The following is a 12,119-nucleotide window of genomic DNA, read 5'->3' on the forward strand; positions in this document are numbered from 1 at the left end:
AAAAATTATGGCTGACAGCCTAAAGGTACTGCATTTGGGGCTCACAATAGACAATCCAGGAAAGCTGAATACGCTGCTTCTCATATTTTTTTCCCCCCCACAGGGAGGTTAAAACAAAGCTCTTTAAAATTATATACATATGAATGTGTATATATATACACATATATATGTATATTTAATAATTTGTATGTTTTATAATATATACTTGTATATATATAAATTTTAAAAATACTATATATATATGAATACTATATATATATATATGAAACGTTTTTGTGTATGCATAATTCTCCTTTACCCTGGGTTAACATTTGCATGATAATAACCAAACCCTGTAGATCTTACAGCGATGGAATTCCAGGTCAGCAGATGCAAAAACAACAGCAGCAGCTGTAACCTGATTTTCAGAGGAATCGGAATCATCTTTCAGAGGAACATTTCAAGTTGGTGTAAATGCACAGATTGCCCTAGCCAGGTTCCAACTTTTGTATACTACCTATGAAGATAATAGCATAACAAATGATGCATTTATTAAACTTGAAAGCACAGTCTCCTTTTCTCTGTCATTGTCCTCAAGAATATTACGGCAGCTTCATTACATTTATAAAAACAACTGTTGCCATTAGAAAAATGTAACATTTTCAGGTGCACATTTATAATAGTAAGGCATATTTTAAAACAAATGTACATATATATATATAAAACATATATATATATATAACATATATATATACATGTATATATATATATATACATGGATTATAATAGTAAGTTGATTTATAAATTGATTCATTATACGTGACAAATAGTAGCGCTGTATTCTCTACTCTTAAAGAGGTAACTCAGGTGTATACTCAAGGGTACACTTTAACTTTCAGCATTTGTTTAGTTTTGCTACTCCATTTACAGCTATTTCAATCCAGTACTCGGGAAATAAACTTTTCAGCCCCTTTCACTTTTCTTTGATCCTCTACTTTCTTAGTGACTGCTTATATAGCTTCCTGGTTACCCAGAACAGTTGAGGCAGGTTCTTACCCAGGTGCGAGAGAATGGGGACTCCAGTAAGAAGAGCAATGTTGATAATGTCTTCATCTGAGATACCTTCAAGATGTTTCAGAAGTGCCCTACAGCTATTTCCACGAGCGGATATCAGAATGGTTTTGTCCATTAACACTTCCAGTAGAAATCCTTTTATTCCAAAAAGGAAGGAGTCTCTCAAGCACATCTTTTAAGGTTTCAGATTGTTAAGCTGATCCACAGGTACACTGCGCACTGTTTACCTCTGGCCATTGTATATTTCCTGGTAGTAATGATGAGAGTCCTCTATGGATTGCAAGGTTACATTGTAGCTTATTTTCCAGAGAATCGTTTGTTCTTCAGCATGATTCAAAGCCATTTTCTCCCTGTTGACACTAATCAAGGCTCCATAGTGATGCTCATTTAGATGTCATGAGCTTTGCGTCAGAACCCATTCCTGCCCCAATTCTTCCAGGATCAACAAGGCTGTGTGGATGAAATGATTAAAGATGGATATGAATACAAGATCAAACTCAAAGTTGAACACTTTCAGTTGCTTCCCACAGTTCCATGCTTCCTCCATTCTTTCACTCTAGTTTCTGATCCATCCAGATACAAAAATGATTCCTTTTATTCCAAGCACCCTCTCCATGTCTTAACATAATTAGTTTGTTGGCTGAGCTTCCATAGGGCTTTCAATGGACCAATTTGCAATGGTTCTTGTAGCACATGCATAAGTAAGTTTGACATGTAGAAAAACTTGTTCTCAAAATTCTTCAAAAGTAATCTGATGAAATATTGTGCAACTATGACAAGAGGACTTTTTAAAGCAATACAAAATAAAGGTCAGAAGATACTGTTTTCATGACAATATCATGGTAGCAAAATGAAGATAAAGAAATAATAGATTATTTATTCAACCACCCATAATTAGTGCAAGTAATTGAAAAGCTTACAAATATGAGTAAATTTCTTAATAAATTCATAAGACCTACTTATTCATTGTCTCTATTCTATCTCATTTTAAGTCCCAGAACTATCAAAAATCCTCCATTTTTTATTTTAATAACTTAGTTTAGTCTTAAGTATGATTATTAGGTAAAATGTGTTGAAATTAATTTCAATATAATATGTAGACAATATACCATAGTGTTTAAAGGGCAAAGGGTTTAAATCAGTCATGGTTTTATTTAAAAACTTGACTGTCACTTACCAATTTTGTGACTTTGAAGTATCTGCATAGCATATATCTCTATTTCATTTGCCATATGCATTTATCGCATGACATTTAGCTGTTTACTGCTTGAGCATTGAAGCTGAAATGCTGGTACCAGACTAAGACTGGGAAACTTCATATCCATGGCAGATTTGGAAACACATCATTCATTCATTCATTCATTCATTCATTCATATTACATTTGCAGGTAATATCACAGTTCTTGAAGGAATTATTGAAATTACAAATGATTATTATAAATCGTTCATGAAAATATAAACATGAGTATGAAAGTATTAGTATGAGTTGTTAATGTGATAAATGTTTCTATGAATTAATGGTAGCACAATTGAAAAATAAAAGCAGAAATTGTTAATGCTTTTCCCTGCAAACTTATGTATTTCAAAGATATAAAGGAACTTTCCTTTACTACATGGTCTAACTTTATTTCATATAAAATGTTTTTGCAATTTCAATACATTTTGGTTTCATAATTTATTTTTTCTTTCTACTTTTTATGTGAGAAAGAGTAACTCTCTACGTGACAAATGAGACCAAAATATATATCAAACAAAACAGGCCTTGAATTTCCCCTACTTTTTATAAACCTTTAATTAAATTTCAGAAAAAGTTAACTTTTATTTCCTATATAATTTGAGTCGATTGAAATTGGTACTACAGTATAATTGCATAGCTCCATATTCTCAACCATACTAAACAAAAGCAAACACAGGTATAAATTAAATCTATTTTTATGTTCTGGAGTCTAGCAATTTTCTTAATGCTATTTAACCATGGCATAACATGAAAACCGTACTAATAAATTAGAGGGTGAAGAAATGTGCTTCAAGTGTTAGTCAATAATTTATGGTAATGATAGACATTATTTTCTGCATTATTGAGCAGAAATTATCTTGCTTCTCATATCACCAAACTATTTTCAAGTCTTTCATCTGAAATGGTTTCTAGTTATCAAGAGCTACAAGTATGCTTAACTGCATGGCATATTGCATTTGTTAAGAAAACAAGTAGATCACTCCATTAATCCAGAATTAGATATATGTACAGATAAATCTGTGTTGAGAATATGAAGCTAGAGATGTATCTCTATATTTATGTAACCATGTTAAAGCATGCCTTATTATTTTTTCCTGTTCTAAAAATATACATAATCAGTGACACTACATTTTGACTATATTGGTTATGGTTAGTGCTTGATGATAGCTTATAATTTCAACTTAACATTTAAAATATATCACATTTAATTATCTTTAAGTTGAACCTCATTGACAATGAAATATAGTAACTATGTAATGCTACTAAAATATTTTAATGTTTTTACTACAATATATCTTTACTATCTATAAATAATACTTTGGATAAACTATGATACATGTATTACTTTATATACAAAAATATGAATATGTCTCTTTCTTCATTCGTTTACCTAGCTATTGATCTACATGTTATCTAATATCTACCTATCTCTTTATATCTATCATTCTATCATCTGTCTATCTATCTATCTATCTCTCTATCTCTCTATCTATCATCTATTTATCATCTATCTATCTATAACTAAGAGTACTGGATAAATTGAACGAGTGAAATAAATGGAGAAATCAAATACGATTTCCGGTTGTCTCAATTGAGCAACTGTGTATATATTTAGAGTAATAATGTAGTTTGGGAGAAGGTCTATTCAGGAGAGGCCCAAGTGTTCGTTTTTAGGTATTTTAAAATATTGAGATATCAGGCTGACATCCAAATATGCCAATTAATCAATAATACTTGTGATTCTAAATATCTAGGCTGGAAATGCTAGTCAATAGTCACTTTCACAGGGATTATTTTAAAGTCATAAAAATAGAAGAGATCACCTAAATAGAATATAGAGATTAAAGGAAGCACAGTATTGACGATGAGGGCAAATTTTGAAAAGTAGAGGTAGATGTGAGGAAAAACAAAAAGTAACGAGAGAAGGAAGAGCCAAAGGTGGGGAAAAAGAGAGCGTGTGGGGTCAGATTAGCTAAAGTAGAAGTATGACCAAAAAAGACCAGTAGATCAACTGTGGACAATACGAATGAAGGGTCAAATGAGATAAGGATTTAGCAATAGGAAATTATTGGTGAGTTTGACAGCTCACTGTAGTTATCTTGTTATGAGGGGTGCCAAAAATCAAGCATTCTTTATGTGTACCTCTTATTTCTAGATTATTCAACTCTTCTCATCCATTGATATATACCTACACTAATACTGCACTTTTGTGATTTTTGTAACTTTAATTAAACGTGTAACTTTTCCATTTTTCGTTTTTCCAAGATCTTGGGTATTGTTTGTTTCTTTGCAAGCTTGTTCTCATCACTTTTCTATTTGCTGTCAAAAACAAAAAACAAACAAAACAAACAAACAAAAAAACAAACTATAATGGTATCTTTATTGATATTACATCTATATTTTAATTTATAAAAAATGGATTCCTAAGCTACATTAAATCTTCTGCACTGAAAATGTCACAGCATTTATTTTCATTCTTCAGATTTTTTTAAAGAAAATTATCTTAGTAATGTTTTGTAGTGTTCAATATGGAGTTCTCATTCACTTTCATTATATTTATTCCTTGGTTTAATTGAGAATTTCTAAGTATTCCTTTCTAAATTATATTTTACTGGTTTTAACTGTAATTTCTACATTTATTACATAGTGTTACATAGTGTTTATCCTAGAGCAGTGCTATCCAGTAAAACTTTCTGTAGTGATAGGAATATTCTATAATCTTCAATGTTTAATATGATAGCCACTAGTTACATAAGGCAATTGTACACTTGTAATATGGCAAATACAATAAAGAAAATTAATTGTTAAAGTATTTAGTTTTAACTAATATCAAGTAAAATAGATGTGATTCATGGCCAGCAAACAGCTCTAGAGTTTACAATGCATCATAACTAAAAAACGATTTTCAAATGATGAACTATTTGATATACTATATAGTATAAGAAGTATCAAGTGTTAAGTTGCATTTGTGACTACAAATTTGGGTGAAATTATCAGCTCTAAAATGGGCTTGTCTTTAGCAAATAGTATTTGGTTAAGAAAATGTATGGAGCAAGTAAAGAAAATATTTTTCTGGAGTTGAAGGTTCTCTAGGTTACTGTGAAGGAGTTGAGATTTAAGAGATGGTGCAGTTATTGGTGAGGGTAAGATCTAACATGGGATATTAGTGTTAGTTGCTATTTGAATTGAAACGAAACATCACTATACGTAAGAAAGAAAACAAAGATCAAATTGTTTGTTTTCCTATAACAATATAAATTTGAAGTCTTTGAGAAAAAAAATAATAGTAACTACTAAGACCCCAAAGGATCATTACTTTTCCCCTTTACTAAAACACAGTTTCTGGAGTGTGCTTGTAAACATGAAGTGAAAACATGAATACAGAGGGTGCCAAAAAAATGTATACACATTTTAAGAAAGGAAAAAAAAATGCATTAAAATTGTTATACTTGATATATGCCGATAACAAAAGATGAATACAAGTCACATGTACACATTTTTTAGCACCCCTGGTATATTTAACATAGAGCCCATGAAATCGTAATCTCTTAATATTGTTAGTTCTGTCAACTAATGATTGTTGGCACCAATTCAATGCCAATAAGAATCCCCAATTTGGGATATGGTGAAGAGGGAAACTTTATTTAGCACAAACAGCTCAATTGTGAGAACAGCACAGCTGTGAACAGTGTTATATAATAGCACAATTATGAAACAGCATGGCTGTGAAGTGGGCCTGGGGCAATGCGGCCCTGGGGTCAGGCCCTCTCTGGCTAAACAGCTCTGCTCTGCTCTACCTGCTCTGGTTCAGTCCAGTCCACTCTGGCCTGCATTGAACTTCTCCACTCTGCTCTGGTGATATTTCATTTCAGTATTTCAGCTCCAGCCCCAGAAACATAGCTTTCAGCCTTCAGTGGAAAGGGAGTGCATTCTCTGAACCAGAGGGGAGATGACTTATATTGACATAAGTCCCCACCCCTAGGTCCCTGATTGGTCCATTCAAATGAGGACTCCAAATGCTCACAGGTTGATTGGTCCAAAAGGCACACTCCTGATTGGTCAAAATGGAGCTACTCTGATTAGTTAGTGAAGGTACTGACAGTATATAGCTCTGCATCTCTGACTGGACAGGGAAAACCTCAGTCTTATTGGTTGAAATATAATGCCAGGAACTCCTTTATAAGGGTTGGCTCACAGTGTGGGAGATAGCCATTTCAGTGCAGTCTTCTTGCTTATGTATGATTTGCGTAAGATGCCCATGTAGAAATGCACACTGGGATCTGTTTTTAAAATTTCAGCCCAGTTAGCCATTACGAGCACTTTTTACCATGTTTTCCCAAAAATAAGACCTAGCCGGACCTTCAGCTCTAATGCGTCTTTTGGAGCAAAAATTATTATAAGACCAGGTCTTATTTTAATATAATATAAGACCTGGCATGATATTTATATTATATTATGTTATGTTATGTTGCGTTGCTTTGCATTGTGTTACATTACATTATATTATATTATTCCTGGTCTTATATTAATTTTTGCTCCAAAAGATGCATTAGAGCTGATGGTCTGGCTAGGTCTTATTTTTGGGGGAAACACGGTAGTAGGTATCTTCTTTCTCAGGGTCCACAGTTCTTTAGTTGTCATTTATGTATGTATGTATGTGTGTATGTATTTTTAGTACAATGCTGCTGCTGCTGCTGCTAAGATGATGATGATGATGAAACAGTAGGGGTAAGTCCATGGGCCCCCCAACCAGACCTCTAGCTCAAAATTTGAATCACAGCCTACAACATTGAGAAAATAAATTTAGCTATTTATTACATTTTTTTTAAAAATTTTTTATCCTCAGTTTAGGAAAAATAGGGATAATAATATTCTCAACCATATAGGAATTTCACTAGGATGAAATGAGTTCATGCAACTATAGTGCTGAGAACACTGTCTGATCCTTAGGCAATACAAACATTAATTATTGCTATTAATCATTAACTATTACTATTATTTACAGTCTCTGGCTTATTAGAAACTATTTCAGAGATTGTGGAGATTGTGCAGAGATATGGAGAGTAGAATTTAACTAGGAAAAAAATAAGTGTAGAGGACTTCTCACAGACAAGAGGAATGCAGGCTGCATATCAGAAAAACTAAAATATATTAAAAAATAAAGAAAAAAAAACTAAAGGAATTCCAATGTGGCAAAAACAGAGAGGATGAACAGAAACCTAAGACAGTTTCTCATGGAGGGGATCAGATGGGGAATAAGTAAATTGGGTGTGTGATTTTATTCAGAGAAAAATAGAAGGACATTAAGTTGTTTTTAGCAAGGAATTATTCCCTATTTATACCAGGATTGCAAATTCAAATGCCTATGCAGGACAGGTAACTATCACAACTATGTGACGTGTCAGGGATAAGGCTCTGGAATGTAGTAAGGACATACAAAGAGTGTAAATAATTTACACTCAAAAAGACTCATCTAAAGTTACCATTTTGCAGATTCCAATTTAGAGCAAAATATATCACTTTAAATGAATCATTATTTAATGGATTATTCTGTAAAATAAGCATTTCAAGAAAAACATCCATCCAAAGTTCAAGTAAAACAGTGATGATATATGTATGTATTCTTTTATAAAACAGAAATGATTTGTAATGTAAGGGGGCTATTGATCTTCCTTTATTGATTAAAATTGAGGTCACTAGACATGAAGATGAAGCATACTATTTTTTAACATGGGTGGGTAAACTACAGACTGCAAGGCAAATTTATTTTGTAGCCTGGTTTTGTATGGCCTGAGATCTAAGAATTGTTTTTATATTAGCAAAGGGTTATAAAATATAAAACAGAACAAAACAAAAAGAAAAAACATTCAATAGAGACTACACAAATTTTAAAATATTTACTCTCCGGCCCTTCTCACACAAACAAGCTTGCCAACTCCTGTTATAGGTAATAATTAACATAATATCATACTGTCGACACTTTAAAATAAAAAAAGTTAAAAGATTTAATGAACATAAATTTAAATTTTATACTGTACATAATATTGGGATTTTGACAATGAAGATTCACAGTAAGTTATCAATTAAATTTAGTCCTTAATATGATAAATTTCCACATAAATTTAAAGTTAACATTAAACATGTATTAGTACATTAAGTACATATTAATTTTTAATACTGGGGTGCCAAGAAATGTATACACATGACTAGTATTCATCTTTTGTTATTGGTACATAATTGAGTATTACAATTTTACTACAATTTTTCCTTTCTTAAAATGTGTACACTTTTTTTCGGCAACCTCTGTATATATGAATGAATATTAACATGAGCTACTACCATTTTGTAAAAATTGTCATTAAAACACATACAGAATAAAAACTGTTGCAATAGATATCAGTGGAGATCTTAAAAACTATAATTTACATAAAGTATAATTTAAATAAAATTATAAAAATAAATATCTCTGGTAGATTATTTAATTAATGGCCCACAAAGAATCATGCCTCTCTATATCACATGACTTGCTACCTGTTTTTATAAATAAAGTTTTATTGGAACATAATTTATTTACATGTTATACATAGTTGTTTTCAGACTACAATAACAGAATGGAGAGTCTCCAGCAGAGACTATATAACTCACAAAGCCTAACATGTTTGCTACCTGACCCATCATAGAAAAAGTTTGCTGAATCTTTTACTAGACAATGATGGTTATATGGAAGAGAACCAAGACACTGCTAAAGATGTACATCAAACAATCTTAAACCTTTCATTCCAGCCACATGTTTGAGAATCGCCCATCTAATTCAGAGAATCTTGTGAAATAACAAAGTAATTGTTTTTCTAACCCACTTAGGTTTTGAGTTGATTTGTTACATAGCAATGGATAAATGCAATTGGTGCTGTTGCAAGAATACAATGTGTGGTGCTCACTTTGGGGTTCCGTGGCAGGTTGAGCTAGAAGGGGCAGAGAGAAGACCATAGGCAGAAGCTGGCAGAGCAGTGAGAAAAAAAATATCCATGTTTAGATTTTTAAAAAGCATCACATGCTGCTTAGTTGCAGAAAAATTGGCAAACATGTTTGCCTGTGGTAATTCAGAAAAATAGAAAATTTACCTAATTGACTATGTGTCTGGCTAATGACTGTCCAGGTGGAATGAAGGAAGTGCCAACTAGCTCCTCTTAGTTGCAAGCAGGACCTGCTGGGTTGAAAAATAAAAATGCTTGTCTTCCACAGTTGCTCAATGAGAAAAAATTTTTCAAAGAATTGGCTTCAGTGTAGTGATTAAATTAATAATCAGACTAAGATTCCTTGTTGAGAACTCTGAGAATTATGAACACACAACGTGATATATAGATGATGTATTAGAGAATTGTACACTTGAAACCTATGTAACTTTATTAACCATTGTCACCCCAATAAACTTTATTTAAAAAATAAATAAAAAGAATTATGGTGTTGCCTAGTACATCCTCTCAGCTAGATAAAATGACTTCTAGAAATCTTAAAATTCTTGCCCCACATAACGTGTTTCCCTAAAAATAAGGCCTTGCTGGACAATCAGTTCTAATGCGTCTTTTGGAGTAAAAATTAACATAAGGCACAGTATTATTTTACTATAATATAAGACCTGGACTTCTATAAGGCCGGGTCTTATATTAATTTTTGCTCCAAAAGCTGCATTAGAGCTGATTGTCTGGTTAGGCCTTATTTTCAGAGAAACACAGTGGACACTTCCATAGCCAGTGTCAGTGGTGATTCAACAACTAGTTTTGAGAGAATAGGGGGACATTCACATGGTGTAAATACTCCCACTTTGGGTAACACAAAATTCATTAACATTTGACAATTTGCTCTCGCCAGTTAGTGCCAGAGGGCTCTTTGATTCTGCTGTAAAGTAGACACACTCAGCCAGAAAGCTTAGTGAGTCTCTCATACCATTATTTTGTGTATATGGTGAAGAAAATTCCTCAGCTCTCAGCTTCATTATCTATGAAATCTTAAAGTGGTACAGAAACAGAGCTGGGAACCTGAGCTTGACAAAAGGCATTATCAGTGAAGCCATACTTGAGAAATCGGAGGCCTGAGCAGAGGTGAATATGCTTTATGGAAGAGAAAACCTTTTGACAAAAATCACTCCTATGAGAAAAACCCAATCTATGAGAGCGAAAGTGGAAAAAAGATGCCTCGAGGAAGTTTACATGAAATAAAGTGGTACCTCGGTTTTCAAAAATAATCCGTTTGGGAAGACCTTTCGAGTTCTGAAACGTTCAAAAATCAAGGCACGGTTTCCCCATAGAAAGTAATGAAAAATGATTAATCTGTTCCATTCCTTTAAAATCAGCCCCTAAAACTGCAAATTTAGCATGAATTTTACTATCTAACAATACAATAGATGCATAAAATTTACGGCGTTTGTAAACTGAAATATTGGTCAACGGAGACGTTCGAAAACCAAGGTGCCACTGTAAAATTCTTACTTGTTCTCGGTTTTGTCTTTCTGATTTGGGGTATTATGGAAAGGAACAATGTAAAAGGCATTGTACAAGATTGCACACCCTGTCACTGAGGATCAAGGGGTTCAAAGTGTTTGAAAAATACAGCAGAAGGGAAGTCTGTGTATCACTATTGGGGCTGCTCATTGACCTTTCAAACGTTTCCCTTTTTAAGAGATCACAATTTCCATTAATTCAACGTAAAAGCCAGAGATTGTCATTTAAAAATCAGTCATTGAGATCATAAGATGATAAAAATGATAAGATTTTCAATTGGTGATTTAATAACCTTGTTTACACCTTTAGGGGAATAAGCATAGACAATTTGAATTGACTTATTAAAACAGTAAAATCAAACTAAATGCTTTAGAAAATTCCATTTCAAGGCAAGGGGCTACATTAGGGTATCAGAAGGAAAAGGGAAAACAATACTCACCATTAGGGAATTTAAAATTCAGGTAGGTAAGTGTGGAAATGCTCCAGGCGATGGGAGATTAAATAAGTATGAAATTTTGTCTCAATTAGTGTCAGATTGGAGTTTTTATTTGGCCAGTAAGGCTGTGATTGTATGGGCAATGGTTTCATTTTATCTTTTATTGAAAGACTGCCTGAGAGATTTATTCCACTGAGAACTATATCCCTATAATAATTGATAACAAATACTTTTAACTTTCTGTTTTCTGGTGTAGTTTCTGAACTGTATGATTTTCCAAATTGAGAACTTTTTCCATTAATAGGCCTTGATGATCAACTGATTGCTAATAGACATGGAACAATTTAATCAACATAGTATTTTCTCTTAGATTCAAATATTAGTTTTTGACATGAATATATATCAATGTACAAGATGACATATACAGTAGTAAATATCTGTTCTGGGCACAATATGTTTAATGAATGGCATAAAGCTATCCAAATTGTTATAAATGGCAATTCTTAGTAAGGCTATAGGTAGTTGCATGGAAAAGATTCAGTGATTACGATGGTTAGCATTTTAAAATGGACAGTCAATTATGTGAACTATCATAATTAGTTTTAAGTATTCTGATTATTGTTCTTTTTAAATTTAGAAATATAGCTTGACCAAAGACAAATTAAGACTGTTGCTACAAAATGCTTCCATGCCTGTGTTAAAACATGTTATTAAAACAAATAGGCTTTACATGCCTACTGAGCTGAAAAATCCCATCACTAACATTTTCCCCTGTGGTATATTTTTTATGGCTGCTATTTTGACACTTTTAATAACTTACATGATAATAATCCATACTTTCGTATATCTTTATTGGGCTAAACTTTCTATTCTTTACAAGACAGAAAACAACAAC

The 12,119-nt window shown here is 32.6% G+C and overlaps 1 pseudogene; it reads right to left on the bottom strand.

Moving 5' to 3' along the window:
- Positions 1-914: 914 nt before the first annotated feature.
- On the bottom strand, positions 915-12,059 carry LOC117032950 (bisphosphoglycerate mutase-like; annotated as a pseudogene).
- Between the last annotated feature and the right edge of the window lie 60 nt (positions 12,060-12,119).

Source organism: Rhinolophus ferrumequinum, chromosome 2, assembly GCF_004115265.2.
Source record: "Rhinolophus ferrumequinum isolate MPI-CBG mRhiFer1 chromosome 2, mRhiFer1_v1.p, whole genome shotgun sequence".
In the NCBI taxonomy this organism is placed as follows: Eukaryota; Metazoa; Chordata; class Mammalia; order Chiroptera; family Rhinolophidae; genus Rhinolophus; species Rhinolophus ferrumequinum.